Source organism: Papio anubis, chromosome 13, assembly GCF_008728515.1.
Source record: "Papio anubis isolate 15944 chromosome 13, Panubis1.0, whole genome shotgun sequence".
In the NCBI taxonomy this organism is placed as follows: Eukaryota; Metazoa; Chordata; class Mammalia; order Primates; family Cercopithecidae; genus Papio; species Papio anubis.
The window spans coordinates 87,362,616-87,380,340 of NC_044988.1; the positions used below are offsets into that span (position 1 = coordinate 87,362,616).

At 38.6% G+C, this 17,725-nt stretch overlaps 1 long non-coding RNA gene across 11 annotated transcripts in view; it reads left to right on the forward strand.

Annotated features, from left to right (window-relative positions):
• Positions 1 to 17,725, forward strand: part of LOC103878121 — a 198,205-nt gene that overhangs the window by 107,185 nt on the left and 73,295 nt on the right. For all 11 annotated transcript variants that reach the window (XR_002517446.2, XR_002517447.2, XR_004177979.1 and 8 more), the window contains 2 exons: positions 11,147 to 11,257; positions 17,338 to 17,499. This is a non-coding gene — a long non-coding RNA (uncharacterized LOC103878121). The remainder of the gene's footprint in view (positions 1 to 11,146; positions 11,258 to 17,337; positions 17,500 to 17,725) is intronic.

A 17,725-nucleotide genomic window follows, 5' to 3' on the forward strand; every position in this document is an offset into this window, starting at 1 on the left:
CGCCCGTCTCGGCCTCGCAAAGTTCTGGGATTACAGGCTTGAGCCACCGCGCCCGGCCCTGGTTTTTTCTTAATAAAAGGAAATACTTTAAATCAATTGTAGCACCTACTCCACAGTGGAATGGCTTCTGAAGCCATGAAGCCATTCATGGAAATATTCAAGCAGAGTTTACCTGAGATATTATAGATGAGATTTCTCCATAAATAGTTTGGATTCTTCCAAACGGAAATCCATTTGAAATGAGAGAAGTAGAAAAGATACATAACTTTGTGAAGATAGTAGACATTCCAAGAGATCTAGTCACCCTATACACATTCTTTTTTCAGGTTTCTTCCAATTCTAAGATTCCATTATTGTATGAATCTAATTTAGTAACTTTTAACAATATTGTGCATAATACATTTTGATAAACTGGCTAGAAGAAAAAAGTGAGAAATGACCTATTTTTAAAAGCATCATGGACACTTAAATGCATATTTTCTTGACTAGTCTATTGATAGGTTGTCTGGAAGATGTCTAATGACTCACATGTCTAGCGGTTCTTTGGGGCAGTTGGCTCAGATACCTTGTGTATTAGGCTATTCTTCTATTGCTGTAATGAAATAACTGGGAGTGAATAGTTCGTAAAGAAAAAGGTTTAATTGGCTCATGGTTTTGCAGGGTGTACAGAAAGCATGGCACCAGCATCTGCCTTTGATAAGGTCTCAGATAGCTTACAATCATGGCACAAGGTGAAGGGGAAACAGACACATCACAGGGTAGAAGAGGGAGCAAAAGACAGTGGGAGGGGGCAGGTGGGAGGTGCTACACACTTAACCGGATCTGGCAAGAAATCACTCAGTGTCACAAGGACAGCACCAGCACATGAGGGATCCTCCCCCATGACTCAAACACCTCCCACCAGGCCCTATTTGGGCAGAGACAGATATCCAAACTATATCACTTTGATTCTGTGTGCAACTTGTGTCCACATGGCTTGCTCAGGCTTCCATACATGGCAGTTGGGTTTTAAGACATTGTGAATGGAAGCTGCAGGCTTTCTCGAGGGCATCTTTAGAAATTGCAAATCATGTAGTCTATTGATCCAAGCATGTCACAAAGCTAGATCATATTTAAAAGGGTTCAACATTTCAAAGGGTCCAGAAATAGACTCTACCTCCTGCTAGAAAAATGATCAGTGTTACATTGCATAAAAGGAAGAGAGAAATTTGTGGCCACATTTTGAAATCTGCCACACTTGAGAAGGGACATTTCTCTAGCATCTTACTTAAATTTTTGTGGACTTTGTACCAATAAAAATAATGATCATTTATGCTATACTCAAGCATGTTTTTTTAAAAAAAACTTCCAATTTTTCCTTTCCTTTAGGCCCAGGAAACTACCATTCTACTTTCTGCTTCTATGAGTTTGACTATTTTAGATTTCTCATGTAAGTGTTATCTTGCAGTATTTATCTTTCTGTATCTGGCTAATTTCACTCAGTATATTGTCCTACCATTGAATCCATGTTGTTGCAAATTGCAGGATTTTTTTAAGGCTGAAAACTATTGCACTGTATGTGTATGCCATATTTTCATTAGCTGTTCATCTGTCAATGGACATTTAATCTCCAATGTCTTGGTTATTTTGAATAATGCTGTAATGAACAAGGGAGTGCAGATATCTTTTGGAGATTCTGATTTAAATTCCATAGGTATATACTTAGAAGTGGGATTGCTGGATCATGTAATAGTTTTATTTATTTTTTTTTTAGGAACTTCCATACCATTTCTGTAGTGATCACACCAACTGATATTCCCACCAACAATGCACAGGGGTTCTGATTTCCCTACATTTTTGGCAACACAAGCTATCACTGTCTTCTTGATAATAACCATTCTAACAGGTATTCAGTAATATCTTATTGTGATTTTGATTTGCATTTCTCCATTAGTGATGTTGAGCAACTTTTCATATACCTGTTGCTGTTGGCCATTTGTATGTCTTTTTTGGAGAAATGTCAAGTCATTTGCTTTGCCCATTTAAAGAATCAGATTATTTGTTTTTTTGCTATGGAACTGTATTATTTTGTTGTAGATTTTTGGATATTAACCCTTTATCAGATATATGGTTTACAATTAGTTTCTCCCATTCTGTAAGTTGTCTCGTAATATTCTGGATTGCTTCCTTTGCTGTGCAGAGGCTTTTTGATTTGATATAATCACACTTGTTTATGTTTGCTTTTTTTTTTTTTTTTTGCCTGTGTTTTTGGTGTCATATGCAAGAAATCATTGCCAAAGCTAATGTCAAGAAGCATTTTTCCTGTGTTTTCTTCTAGGAGTTTTATGATTTCAGGTCTTAGATTTATGTTTTTAGTTTACTTTATGTTTTTGGTGATTTTTGTGCATGGCATAAGGATTTAGTTTCATTTGTTCTTTTGCATGTTCATATCCAGCTTTCCCAATGCCATTTATTAAAGAGATTGTCCTTTTCCCATTGTGTATTGTTGGCACCTTCATAAAAAATCAATTAACTGTATATACATGGGTTTATTTCTGGGTTCTTTATTCTGATGAATTGGTCTACCATGCTGTTTTGATTACTGTAGCTTTGTAATATATATTTTTTAAATTTATTTATTATTATTATACTGTAAGTTGTAGGGTACATGTGCATAACGTGCAGGTTTGTTACATATGTATACTTGTGCCTTGTTGGTGTGCTGCACCCATCAACTCGTCATTTACATCAGGTATAACTCCCAATGCAATCCCTCCCCTCTCCCCCCTCCCCATGATAGGCCCCGGTGTGTGATGTTCCCCTTCCTGAGTCCAAGTGATCTCATTGTTCAGTTCCCACCTATGAGTGAGAACATGCAGTGTTTGGTTTTCTGTTCTTGTGATAGTTTGCTAAGAATGATGGATTCCAGCTGCATCCATGTCCCTACAAAGGACACAAACTCATCCATTTTTATGGCTGCATAGTATTCCATGGTGTATATGTGCCACATTTTCTTAATCCAGTCTGTCACTGATGGACATTTGGGTTGATTCCAAGTCTTTGCTATTGTGAATAGTGCTGCAATAAACATACGTGTGCATGTGTCTTTATAGCAGCATAATTTATAATCCTTTGGGTATATCCCCAGTAATGGGATGGCTGGGTCATATGGTACATCTAGTTCTAGATCCTTGAGGAATCGCCATACTGTTTTCCATAATGGTTGAACTAGTTTACAATCCCACCAACAGTGTAAAAGTGTTCCTATTTCTCCACATCCTCTCCAGCACCTGTTGTTTCCTGACTTTTTAATGATCGCCATTCTAACTGGTGTGAGATGGTATCTCATTGTGGTTTTGATTTGCATTTCTCTGATGGCCAGTGATGATGAGCATTTTTTCATATGTCTGTTGGCTGTATGAATGTCCTCTTTTGAGAAATGTCTGTTCATATCCTTTGCCCACTTTTTGATGGGGTTGTTTGTTTTTTTCTTGTAAATTTGTTTGAGTTCTTTGTAGGTTCTGGATATTAGCCCTTTGTCAGATGAGTAGATTGCAAAAATTTTCTCCCATTCTGTAGGTTGCCTGTTCACTCTGATGGTAGTTTCTTTTGCTGTGCAGAAGCTCTTTAGTTTAATTAGATCCCATTTGTCAATTTTAGCTTTTGCTGCCGTTGCTTTTGGTGTTTTAGACATGAAGTCTTTGCCCATGCCTATGTCCTGAATGGTACTACCTAGGTTTTCCTCTAGGATTTTTATGGTATTAGGTCTAACATTTAAGTCTCTAATCCATCTTGAATTAATTTTCGTATAAGGAGTAAGGAAAGGATCCAGTTTCAGCTTTCTACTGATGGCTAGCCAATTTTCCCAGCACCATTTATTAAATAGGGAATCCTTTCCCCATTTCTTGTTTTTCTCAGGTTTGTCAAAGATCAGATGGCTGTAGATGTGTGGTATTATTTCTGAGGACTCTGTTCTGTTCCATTGGTCTATATCTCTGTTTTGGTACCAGTACCATGCTGTTTTGGTTACTGTAGCCTTGTAGTATAGTTTGAAGTCAGGTAGCGTGATGCCTCCAGCTTTGTTCTTTTGACTTAGGATTGTCTTGGAGATGCGGGCTCTTTTTTGGCTCCATATGAACTTTAAAGCAGTTTTTTCCAATTCTGTGAAGAAACTCATTGGTAGCTTGATGGGGATGGCATTGAATCTATAAATGACCTTGGGCAGTATGGCCATTTTCACGATATTGATTCTTCCTATCCATGAGCATGGTATGTTCTTCCATTTGTTTGTGTCCTCTTTTATTTCACTGAGCAGTGGTTTGTAGTTCTCCTTGAAGAGGTCCTTTACATCCCTTGTAAGTTGGATTCCTAGGTATTTTATTCTCTTTGAAGCAATTGTGAATGGAAGTTCATTCATGATTTGGCTCTGTGTTTGTCTGTTATTGGTGTATAAGAATGCTTGTGATTTTTGCACATTAATTTTGTATCCTGAGACTTTGCTGAAGTTGCTTATCAGCTTAAGGAGATTTTGGGCTGAGATGATGGGGTTTTCTAAATATACAATCATGTCATCTGCAAACAGGGACAATTTGACTTCTTCTTTTCCTAACTGAATACCCTTGATTTCTTTCTCTTGCCTGATTGCCCTAGCCAGAACTTCCAACACTATGTTGAATAGGAGTGGTGAGAGAGGGCATCCCTGTCTTGTGCCAGTTTTCAAAGGGAATTTTTCCAGTTTTTGCCCATTCAGTATGATATTGGCTGTGGGTTTGTCATAAATAGCTCTTATTATTTTGAGGTACGTTCCATCAATACCGAATTTATTGAGCGTTTTTAGCATGAAGGGCTGTTGAATTTTGTCAAAAGCCTTTTCTGCATCTATTGAAATAATCATGTGGTTCTTGTCTTTGGTTCTGTTTATATGCTGGATTATGTTTATTGATTTGCGAATGTTGAACCAGCCTCGTATCCCAGGGATGAAGCCCACTTGATCATGGTGGACAAGCTTTTTGATGTGTTGCTGAATCCGGTTTGCCAGTATTTTATTGAGGATTTTTGCATCGATGTTCATCAGGGATATTGGTCTAAAATTCTCTTTTTTTGGTGTATCTCTGCCAGGCTTTGGTATCAGGATGATGTTGGCCTCATAAAATGAGTTAGGGAGGATTCCCTCTTTTTCTATTGATTGGAATAGTTTCAGAAGGAATGGTACCAGCTCCTCCTTGTACCTCTGGTAGAATTCAGCTGTGAATCCATCTGGTCCTGGACTTTTTTTGGTTGGTAGGCTATTAATTGTTGCCTCAATTTCAGAGCCTGCTATTGGTCTATTCAGGGATTCAACTTCTTCCTGGTTTAGTCTTGGAAGAGTGTAAGTGTCCAGGAAATTATCCATTTCTTCTAGATTTTCCAGTTTATTTGCGTAGAGGTGTTTATAGTATTCTCTGATGGTAGTTTGTATTTCTGTGGGGTTGGTGGTGATATCCCCTTTATCATTTTTAATTGCATCGATTTGATTCTTCTCTCTTTTCTTCTTTATTAGTCTTGCTAGCGGTCTGTCAATTTTGTTGATCTTTTCAAAAAACCAACTCCTGGATTCATTGATTTTTTGGAGGGTTTTTTGTGTCTCTATCTCCTTCAGTAATATATTTTGAAGTCAGAAAATAGGATGCCTCCAGTTTTATTCTTCTTGCTCAAAATTTATTTGGCCATTTCTTTCTTGGTTCCATGTTTATTTTAGGATTGTTTCTTCTATTTCTGTAAAAAATGTCTTTGGGATGTTGATGGGAGTTTCTTTGAATCTGTAGATTGCTTTAGTAGTATATACATTTTAACAATACTAATTAATGTATTTTTTCTAGTTTTCAGAGTTATTTAATATCTAATTACTTTCCCTTTGATTTTCATAGCACCATCTCATATTAAGTGACTTAGGGAAAGTTGTTTCATACATTTGAGCTACATATTCCTCATTCATAAAATGGAGAACATTCTTGCCCTATCTATACCTTTGAGCTGTTGAAAATCAAATGGGATAACAAAAGAATGATTAGAAGTGCCCAATATTATGATATTTCAGTGACTTCTTTACATCAAGCATCAAGAAAGGAAGTTCTATGTGATCATATTTCCTGAACACCAAATTTTCACAAAAGATTTATGAAGTACTTCAGTGTATGAGTCTTAGATATAGATTAGATTTTGAAATGCTTGATTTTCTGGAATATTGCATTGGTTTATTAGTTAAAATAATTGATATCTGAAGTTAAGATTGTTGCAGAAAGTCTAGTTGGTTGGATTACCATGCCATGGCAGAAGGGCTCCACTCTATTTCATGTCAACTGAAGTTGAACAGCATGAAAACAAATAGTACTTAAAGTTTAGCACCTGGGGGGTTGGAGAGGGAGGAAAAATTTTTTAACATACCTCTACAGTTTGTATACCCACCCATTTACTATTCTTCATAGTAACATTCTTTAAAGAATTTTTAAGTTCCTTAGGGAAAGAGTTTCAGGAACAGAAAGGAATGATGCAGGAGAATTATCATTTATTCTACACTTCTTCTGTCCCCAACATTGTTTCTAGGATGGCTCGCTAAATCTCAGTGAAGGTGTTATGAATGGGACACATAAGGTCACTGACACTTGCTGAAAGGCCCAGTTAGTGTCAGATTACAGATTCAGATTTAGGTCTTCTAAACCAAAGCCCTATCTACCCAGTATACAATACTGTGTTGCTGAAAAACAAAGGTCTTCGAGATGTAACCCTCTTACAGAAAAGAAATCCTATTTGTTACCCTCTTGTAGAAAAGAAATCCTAAGAGACTGAGTATGAAATTATTAGTGTGAGGAGAAGGAATTATAGTGAATCCTTTGGGATCTGTGCAAAGAACAAAGGAGGTGCTTAGTGACCCAGTCTGAGCTATAGAGTCTGACTTAGAAGCAGAGACAATAATCGAAGGCCGCCTCCATTCCTTAGAACGACCTCTCGTCAATAATACAGCGGTTACACAGTATCTGAAACTTTCTCTTTCTTTTTTCTGCATTGTAGAGATGTAAAAGAGAAAAACATTTTTGAACAGAGATCTTCCTTAGTTCTATGAGCAATGTACATATTTCACTTTTTAAAAGCTGCCGACAAAGAGCAAGATTCATTTTAGCACTGGCATACCGTAAATTTATTTGCTTGTTAATGCAGCTTCCCCAGTTCATGTTTTTGCTAACTAGAAACATCAAAATGTCAATCTATCCTAAGGGGTGTATCAACCCCCTGATCTGAAGTTGGTAACAAGATAAGAATATGGCCTGCTCAAGAGCATGTGCTGTCTCAAGAATCGAGACACATTGAAATCTCAATATTAGAGACTCCTACAGCAAAATATAAGAGTTGCAGAAGTAAGAGTTGTAGAATCATTGATTAATAGACAATTAGTAGAAGATAAGACTTTAGGATTTATCCTGACGTGTTTTGCCTTTATTTTGGTAAAGCCTCCTTTTATATCCTACTGATATTGAGGGACAGATGGAATTGAAGTCCGGCATTATGTTAACATGATAATGAGCATCCCAGTCCACTGGAAGACAGAAAGAGGAGAGCCTGGTAGAGTGGCATAATTCAATTTGGCATTGAGAGGCTCTAGATACAAAGCAAAGTCATAAATATTGACATGATCTCACTATTATCACTGTAGCTGGGGGTTTTGTTTAAGTATGTGTTTTTCTATCTCTTTCTTATTTTGGCCAAATGCCATTGCTTTTCCTTTTGAGAATGTTCCCTCTCCAAGTCCCTGACAATGTTGTCTAGCGAGGCCTATCCAATGCCCAGTCCCCAGCCTGACAATTGGCTTATTCCATCTCCCTAGTTCCAGTTTGTAAATAAGCTTATCGCCCCAGTTAAGTGAAAGTGAACAATGGACTTTGCTAAAACATATAGGAAAAAGAGTGCCTTTTTTTTTTTCCTTACAGTTGCTGATCTAGTAAGATGATAACCTGATATGGTAGTAACCTGGCCATTTTGTAATAAGAGCCTTGCTGAGAAAGAAGCTATCAGAAAGAGAAACAGAACCAACATGCTGAGAGACAAAGGCATGATGTGGTGAAGATAGGTGTATTCCTCCTTCCTCAGACCCCTGTAGTGAGGCAAGGCAGTGTGGTAGTAAGTTCAGGCCAATCCTCTGTAAGTGGTAATCCCACAATGAGTCGATGAGTTGCACATCTGAAAAAGCAGGTGGCTAAAAGTTAAGGTAACCCAGTCATTATAATTTAAGTATTACTCAAGAGAAATGAAAGCATATGTCCATACAAAGACTTCTATGCAAATATTCATAGCTCCTTTATTCGTAACAACCAAAAGCTAGAAATAAATGTTTATCAGGAAATAAATGGATTAAAATGTTTTTTAAAATAAAGTGAAATACTACTCAGCAATTTAGAGGAATAAATCATTGATACACACATCATGAGTGAATCTTAAAATAATTATGCTGAACAAAACACAAAAAAGAACAGTTATGATTCAAAATATAAAAACCTCTGGAAAATGCAAACTAAGTAATAGAAAAAAACTCAATGATTGTCTGGGGACAGAGGTAAAGGAAATGTTTGAGTTAGGGAGAAATTACAAAGGGATATTAAATTTTTGTAGGTGATAGAGATGTTTATTTTCTTGATTGTGGTGGTTGTGATTGTAGTGATACATATGACAGAAATTGCATGCATATCAAATTGTATAATTTAAATATGTTTAGTTTGTTGTATGTCAATTATGCTGCCATAAAACTGTTAAACATAAGGAAGGTAAAGCCTGTGTTGGCCTCGTCCACCAAGAGCCGACCCACATCCATTATGAGACTTGCCACAATATTGTCACAGAGCAAATCATCTCAAAATTCAGTCGTTTAAACATTGACCATTTATTGTAACATTTATTGGTCTGTGGACTGAATGCATCTTGGCTGGGTTAGGCTGGACTCGAGGATCCAGGCTGCAGGTTAGGTTCAGATCTGTTCCAGGTATCTCTTACTCTTAGAGCAGCAGCCTTAAAGGAAATGAGTACTGCCCTACATATGCCAACCTGGGGCCAGGTAGATGGGCAATAGCTATCTAGACCATTTTATTTTCATGGTGTGTCACAAAAGTGCAGGAACCGAAACCAGACTGAACCACCATGTGTTTGGCCTTTGCTCATGTGATGCCTGCCAATGTTTCATTGGCCAAAGCTAGTCATAATTAAGCCCAGCTTTAATGGGGTAAAGAATAGACTCAATCACAGTGGGAGGAAAAGGGAAGTGAAATATTTGTTGAACAACAATTTAAACTATCACCAATATGTATCATAAACCAAAAAGCAAATCTTTGAATGTTAGATATGTGTGGGTTCTTTATTGCAACTGAGACATGAGAGGCATGGAAATATCTCAGATATTTGGAATATTTGGCGACTCTTTATTACAACACATGAATTCTTTCCTGTCCTAAAGATAATATCAGATGTACATGAGAATCTAGTGGTACTCAGAAGTTTTAGTTTTGTCAGGCCAAAAAAAAAATTATTTACTTAATCCCATTTAAGTTAAGTTTCTGTTACTTAAACTACAGTTGTCCTTATTAATATGATTGTTGGAAACTATAATAATCAAAGAGCAGAGTCTAGCAAAGCAAATGATATCTATCATTAGTTGAGCAATGACTATTTACCAGTCACTTCACATTAGTTATTTCAGTTAAGTCTCATCACCAAGAGGCTAGGTTGGTATTATACACTATTCTCTTATTGAGAAAACTGAAATTCCATATCTCAAGAAAAAGAGTTGAGAAGCAAAGCCAAATCTGTTGAAGCCAAGACCTGTTCCCTTTCCAGTTTACCATGTTTTTGCTCAGGAGACAATCAATGAAACATGGCACCAGAGGCATTTATGATCTTTCTCTTGTGCAGACAAAGCTAGAGCTAATTTCTTTCTGAGAGATCACCATCTATTCTGTGTTTTTTTAAGCACTCTCCTCCCATCTTCCTAGATCGATATTACTGGTGCTTAACTGCACTTAGACTTGAAAATCATTTTTGAGTCTAAACAATATGGTGCATATAGGAAAAGCCATGGATGTGCTGTCCAGAAGTGTGGCTTGGAATCTCTGATCTTCCATTTAGTGGCTTAGAGATCATGGAAAATCCGCATATTTAGTGCCTCAGTTTCTTCCTTTACAAAGTGAAAAAAAGAAAGTATCTCCTGTTAACCTGATTTGACAGTTAAATATGAAAAACTGAAAAGAAGTTTACAAAGTGATTTAAAATGTGATGTAGGATTAATGTAACCATCATAATTAAAGTTACTAATAATGATTCAGAGGGACTAATCTCTATCAGTAGAATTGTAGTTGTTGTAACAGGCAGGCGCAGGGAAATTTGTGGCTAGAGGAGGATATTCTTGCCAAACGGCTCTTAATTTAGACCATATAGACAGAAACTGTCTATGTGTTTATATAAGACAGTAACTACTGCTACATCAAGAAGACCCTGTGCTGTATCTATCCCTAAGGACTCTAATTACCCAGAGCTTTCTCCAACAATTGGCAGCCCACTCAATGACCATCAAAAGATCTTCCAATACTGACTGTAAGGTTTTGTTCTTTCCTCAAAGAAGTCTTTATTAACTCCTCTGCCTCTGCTGAGTCCTGAAGGCCAGGTAGGTGATTAATGGCCTCTGAATTATGATCCAACCGGAAAGGCTGTTGGTGGAAATTTATACTCAGTGTGCTAAGCTAGAATTCTTTCAAGCCAGGTACTCGACATTCATTGCACAATTTAATTGTAAAGAGTAGTAGTTAATGAGAGCACAGGGGAGGAGGGTAAAATAGGAGCAGAGAGTCTGGGCTGAAGGCCAGTGCTCTCAGCAGTGAAGTTACATCTGGGATGGATGAATCATGGAGTAGACAAATTGCAACACTGGAACAGGGTTTTCATCACCATTATATTTTATCAAGAAGGAAACTAAGGCACACAGAGAGTATTGAGGAAGCATGATCATGATGGTAACTATGATGATAACAACAACTCCCTTTAGTTTTAGTAGCTTCTGTAAGTCAGACTCTAGATAGGAAACTTGACAAGCATCAAAGCTAATCTCAAAAGCAACATTGTATTAAAGTTAGATATTATTGTCAATATTTTACAGATGAGAAAAACTGAAGTTTAGCAAGATCAAATGACTTGTCCAAAATCATGAAGCATCTTGATTCCGGGTATAAACAGGGTCTCTCTGAACTTCAAAATTTTGCTCCTTCCGGTATGTCACTTATGTTGCTTCTACCATTACTCTTTACTGCTACCAGCAATGTAGAGTTAACTATGTGCCAAGCACTCACTCTGTATACATCTTCTCAGTGTTATCTCTATTTACCAATGAGGAAGCTGAGATTTGGTTTGGGTTATGTGCCCAAAGCCCTGTGGCAAGCAAGAGGCAGAACTGGAATTTAAAATCAGGTCCTTCGGACTCCAGGGATAATTATCTTAGCCACTACAATAACTGGCTACAGCTCATACGAATAACCAGCACTGTCACCATAATACCCAATGTTATGATTCAAACCCCATTTTTAATGATAAACTTCCTGATTTGGAGAGAAAAGCTAGTCAGTTTGAAGGTAAGATGAGATCAGATGGAGAGCAGAAAGTAAAGAGTGTGCATTTTTCTGTTACTACCGCACCAATATACTCAATCCAATGGTATAAAGGAGACCCTGTTTTAATAATTGACTGTGACATTTATCAACCTGTAGAATCAACAGGGATCAAAGTTAAGGAGTCAGTCACTTCCTACACTAGAAGAATCTTGGTGCTTAATGAAACCACATTGTCCTTTCAGCTGATTAGAAAATTGGATGAATCAGACTGCCAAGATGCATGCAAACCTCTGAGCTCTGCTAAGTGTCCCTAAACAAATAAATTACAAAAATAAAGTATCTTTTTTACTTGCATATAAAAACAAGCAAATGAAAGCCTTTTGCATAGTTGCAGCAAAGGGCCCCAACCAGCCATTTCCATTTGCAATTTAATATTTCAATAAAGTTTTATTTATTTTCATTTGCAACTGAATTTGCTGCCTTTGAAAAGAAGTCTTGATGCTCTGATTGGTGCCAGGTAGTAGGGACGAGCTTCCACTCCCAACAATGGCCTTCTGGCTGAACAGATGACCTCCGAGCTTGTCTGCTTGTCTTCCTTTTCCCAGCTGCCTCTGCCTGGTCTTAATGTATTTATGCGTTTTAAAGTTCTGTGCAATTGCCAAATTGCCTTATTTCCTAAATAGAAAAAGAAAATGTGCTAGCATTCATCCATTTAATACATACGTGTTAAATACCTACTGTGTGCCAGAAACTCTTCTAAACACCAGAGATATAGCAATAACAAATGGATTAGGTCCTTTTTGCATTGCTATAAAGAAATGCCTATGGCTGGATACTTTATAAAGAAAAGAAACTTAATTGGCTCATGGTTCTGTAGCTGTACAGGAAGCATGGTGTTGACCTCTGCTTCTGGCAAAGCCTTAGGAAGCTTCCAATCATCGTGGAAGGTGAAGGGGCAGTAGGCACATCACATGGTGAGAGCAGGAGCAAGAGAAAAGAGAGAAGAGGTGCCACACATTTTTGAACAACTAGATCTCACATGGACTAATGGAGCAAGAACTCACTTATCACAAAAGGGATGGTGCTAAAGCATTCATGAGGGATTCACTCCCACGATCTAATCACCTCCCACCAAGCTCCACCTCCAACATTGGGAATCACACTTCAGCATGAGATTTAGAAGGGACAAACGTGCAAACGATATCAACAAAACAGAGAAAAATCTTAGTCCTCATGGAGCAAAGGATGCAGACAAAAATTTGTGTTTATTTGGAGTAGATGTTCGGGTAGGGGGAGGGAAAGTAGCATTAAAATATTCCACCACAGTGGGTAAAGCATGCCTTGAGGTCCTCATTGTGGGAAAGAGTTTGGAGTGCTTGCGGACTAGAGAGGATGTGTGGCTGGGGTGGTCTGGGCAAGGGAAGTATGTTGGGAGATGAGTCTAGAGAAAGAAGCAGGAAACAGAGACTGGGAAGAGGGGGTTATGTGTGCTTTAGCAAGTGTAAGAGAGAGCAGGTTGCAATGAAAAAACAAAACCAAAGATTTGTAGAGTATTTCTTTGGTGGGGCAGAATACATTCTTTGGAAAGATATTTGGATACGAACTGGATTTCTAAATCCTTGTCATTTGTGCATACGTACACTTTCTAGTCTTCAGTATCTGTAAATTATAGTGGGAATGGTGGCAATTGATGCAACCCATGATTCTTGAATGTTGAAATTCTCTCTTGACCCAGCCAGTGCCCATGAGAGCACTAAGAAAAGTATATTTTCACAGGGGACAGGCAGAGAAGGAACAAAGTACTTTTATAGGTATTCTTTATTCAAAATTCCAGAATGATTACATAGTGAGCTAAAGTGGGTCATGTGGTTGACTCCTTTTTTTTTTTTTTTTTTTTTTTTGAGACAGAGTCTCGCTCTGTCGCCCAGGCTGGAGTGCAGTGGTGCAATCTCAGCTCACTGCAAGTTCCACCTCCTGGGTTCAGACCATTCTCCTCCCTCAGCCTCCCAAGTAGCTGGGACTACAGGCACCCGCCACCACGCCTGGCTAATTTTTTTTTCTTTTTTTTTGTATTTTTAGTGGAGATGGGGTTTCACCGTGTTAGCTAAGATGGTCTCGATTTCCTGACCTCATAATCCGCCCGTCTTGGCCTCCCAAAGTGCTGGGGTTACAGACGTGAGCCAGCGTGCCCAGCTGGTTGACTACTTTTGCCTATACCAGTGCATCACCTTTGTGATGAGAAAAGCCACGTCCAAAGAGAAACTCAAAGAAAGATACATAGGAGATAAAGGACTTTCTCCCTAAGAATAAGAGTTTAGCTTATCTAATTTGTCAACCTATAGTATTTCCAAGGCTCTGCCTAGCTTCAAGTTTGGTGAAGGTTGGGAAATTTTAACATAGCATTTTTAAGGAAAGATTTTTAAAAGGGAGAAATATAAGGTAGATGAGTAAGAGAGACAGAGAAATTGCTTCTAGGATTTCAAAGAAAAATGCTCACAGCCCTCTAAGGATGAAGTTAGTAACAAATAACCCCTTGGAAGAGTTTCAGATTTATATTATACCTTGGACTAACTTTTCTTTTTGGGACACTTGAGTCTTGTCGGTTTTAAACAAATCAGAAGAGAGAAGTCTCAAAAGTTACAATTCATGTTATTAAGGCAACTGGGAACTAGTGCAAATCATTAGAACAATTAAAAAGATATTATTTCCACCTCAAATTTGTAGCTCAACCCATTACAAAAAAATAATTTGTCTCAGCATCTCCAAAGATGAGATCAAGTAAAATCTCCTTAGATGTAGTATGGTTGGTCAAATGTATCACTAACTGCTTAAATGAGATAAAATGCACTTCCAATGAGCCCCAGATCTATGAAACACTGGAAGGGACATCAAGTGACAATCTCATTGAGTCCCTGCCTCCGTTGTATAGGTGAATACATTTGTGACTACATAAAAGGTGAACTAGAAGCCAGCTGCTTTACATTCCCTGGCCGGCGTTGTTTTCACACCCCTTATTCCAAGAAAGACTAGGACAGAAGGCATCAGGAGTAGAGTTGGGAGTTCTTCCAAATGGTTAGGAGCTTGGCCCAAGCAACCCCTATGTGGAACTGCTTACCTGGTGATAAATATTGTCACTAGTGCTCATGGCACTTACTGTCTGTTGCTTATGAAGAACAGTTATTGATGGCTGTGTTGCAGGTCTGGATTGGGCAGAGGAAAAAAGAATGCCTAGTGTGAGGCTTAAAGACTGGGCTGTGTTTTGGCTGTGGTCAATAACAGCTATTTCATTATTCTATAACCACCATCAGATTTTCCTCTGTCTCACTTCTATCTTTGCCCACTGCCCTCCTCTGTCTTTTTCTCTATCTCCCTCTCTCTCTTTCTCTCTCTCCCTCTCTCTTTCTCTCCCTGTCTCTCTGTCTCTGTTTCTCTCTCTCTCTCTCCATTTTTCTCTGATCATCTCTCAAAGGTTCAATGTAATCAGCCTAGCTAGACTTGTGTCAAAGGGAAGATAAAGAAAGGAGAAGGGAAGAGACATGATCTAAGTATCTTTAATGTATGAGGTACTGGGATAAATACTTTCATGCTGTTTTTTCCATTTAAGATGCACAATCATGCTGAGAGGGGTAATCTACCCCCATTTACAAATTAGGAAACTTGCTTAGAGTTCACAGAGTTGGTAGGTAATAAAGTTGGAAATCAGATCCATCTGACTCCAAAGTGTCCTCTTTCCATGCATCCTCTTTTACATCACTCTTCTCCATCTGTCCAGTAGATCTTCCTGCTTCTTGTCCTGGGTATACATAACAGCAAATTCATTTAATAAACATTGAGCTTCTATTATAAGTTAGAATTGAAGAAGCAAAAATATGTAATACAGCTTGTTCACCCTCAAGCAGCTCCCAGCCAGTATATGCACGTGTGCTTGGGGCTTAGGTCTGATAACGAATGCACATTAGTAACTACATCTTAACACAGGACGTTTATGTATTTATGCATTCATTCTTTGAGCAAATGCTTTTTAAATACCCATTCTGTGCCAAGCATTATTTTGTTCCAGTGTTTATCAATCCTGGCTGCGTATTAAAATAACCTAGTGTACTTTTTAAGAAATACTGATCTTTGGCCCATCCAAGTAATTCTATTTAATTGGCATAGGGTAGGCCTCTGGCATCAGTATGTTTTAAAAGCCTCCTAGGCAATGATAACATGCAGCCAGAGTTGAAAGACATTCTTCTAGGTTCTAGAAATGAAGCAGTGAGCAAACAGGAGAAAAAGTACTCAAGATATTCACAGGGTATATGTGCCCCTTATTCAGACAGATGATGTGATAGATAAAGGAAGAGAGAGGAAGATAAAGCTGGAAGGCTGGATTGTGCATAAGTCTTCTTAAGCCTTAAGTTCAAGGCAATTTGGATGATTTGAAGCAGGGGAATTACATAAAGACTGAGATAGCTTAGCACTCTACATTTCTGTGATCTGGAGTAAGTAGAAGAATCTTTCATGCTAAGAATTTTTAGTTTTAACAGATTGACTGATACAGGGCTTTACTCAGTGTTGCACTAGAAGCTATGAGTATAGAAATAGGTAAGAAAAGTTCCTGCCTTCAAGGATCTTCCAGTCTAGTGTGTCTGCTAAGGGTAGGGAAAGAGGACCTGCAGAGGAACATTGCTAGTGCAACAAGAAGTACTGAGTTGCAGCAGACATCGAGTGCTTTCAGGATATTTTCCCTCCCTGATGAGGAGCACATCATGGACACTTCTAGGTACCACCTTTGCAGAGTATCTATAGGTGACTCCTCAATGAACAGAAGAGAAGTGAAGGGAGGACCATATAGCAGAGAGAACAGCATTTGCAAGATGCGAAAGAGAAGAAACTTGATTTAATCCAGATTCTTCAAGCAGTTCAATCTGGCTTAAGTGCAAAAGTGAGAATGGTGTAATGGAGAGGGTTAGAAAGGAGAGCAGGAAATAACAAGCACTGTAGGTCATGACACAGAGTACCTTTTTCTAAAGCAACGTTTTGCAGGAATAGAGAAGAAATTGACATGGTCAGAGTTGCACTCAAGAGTTTCCTCTGGTTTCCTCTGGTTGCCTGTGGATAAGGATAGTCAAGGCTGGAAGCCAGGAGGCCAAATGGCAGTAGTGACAGAGGTGATGGGAAAATGAAAATCCTCATCAAATGGAGCATGAGAGTAGTGGGGTTGACTTACAGGGGTGAGTGCTGTCTAGAGTCTGTTCTCTCAGGTTTATGGCTCCAGAAACTCTACTTTAACTCTGCACCAAAGGGTAACGGGATTCTGAAGGAAAAATGGTGTAGAGAATGTGTGCACCACGTGAAGGACAAGGGAGTAGAAGATACGGGCTTTCCCCCTGCCTTCACCATTTTCTAATTGTGCCCGTGAAAGCATGTCACATTACCTTGCTGACTCTTTGTGTCCTCATCTGTAAAACAGAACTATGATGGCTACATTCATTTCCTTAGGGTTCTGGGAAGGATTAAATGAACTGCACTGCATGGAAGCAATTTTTAGACTCTAAAAACTTTGCAATTGGGCATCATTTTCTAAATCCCCTGAACCAGTATCAGACTGTAAGGGGTAAGTATGTGGGCCACGTAGGGGGTCAGGGCTGTCAGACTCCACTTCCAGGAGAGAGTTAAACACTCCTCGTATGGACTTTTATTGTACTATCAAATCCAATCTCAAAATATCTTCATAGGCGACATGTTTGTCTCTTCCCAGTTTTGCAGCCACATCAGTTTCTGATTAGACTTACAATTAAAGTGGGGAAGTGACTTTGGAAGAGACATGCGTGCTGTCAGCAGATGGGAGAGAGGATCGAGAAAGATGGAGGGAGGCTGCTGTAACACCTGTTCTGGTTGGGATTCTGAATGAATATGAAAGGTAAGCAGAAACCCAATTAGTAACCCCTGAACTCGCTCCATGTTATCTCTGCAAACACACACTCTCTTCCATCCTGCGCTTCCAAAGGATAGCAGGCTTCCTGACAAGCTATTGTAAAGAAGGATGCAGACCCAGAGGAAAGAGACAATGCAGCAACTCTCAGTTTTTTGATGTCTCGCCCAGCATCTCTAACTCAAAATTTTTTATGAAGATTAGGCATTTTCTA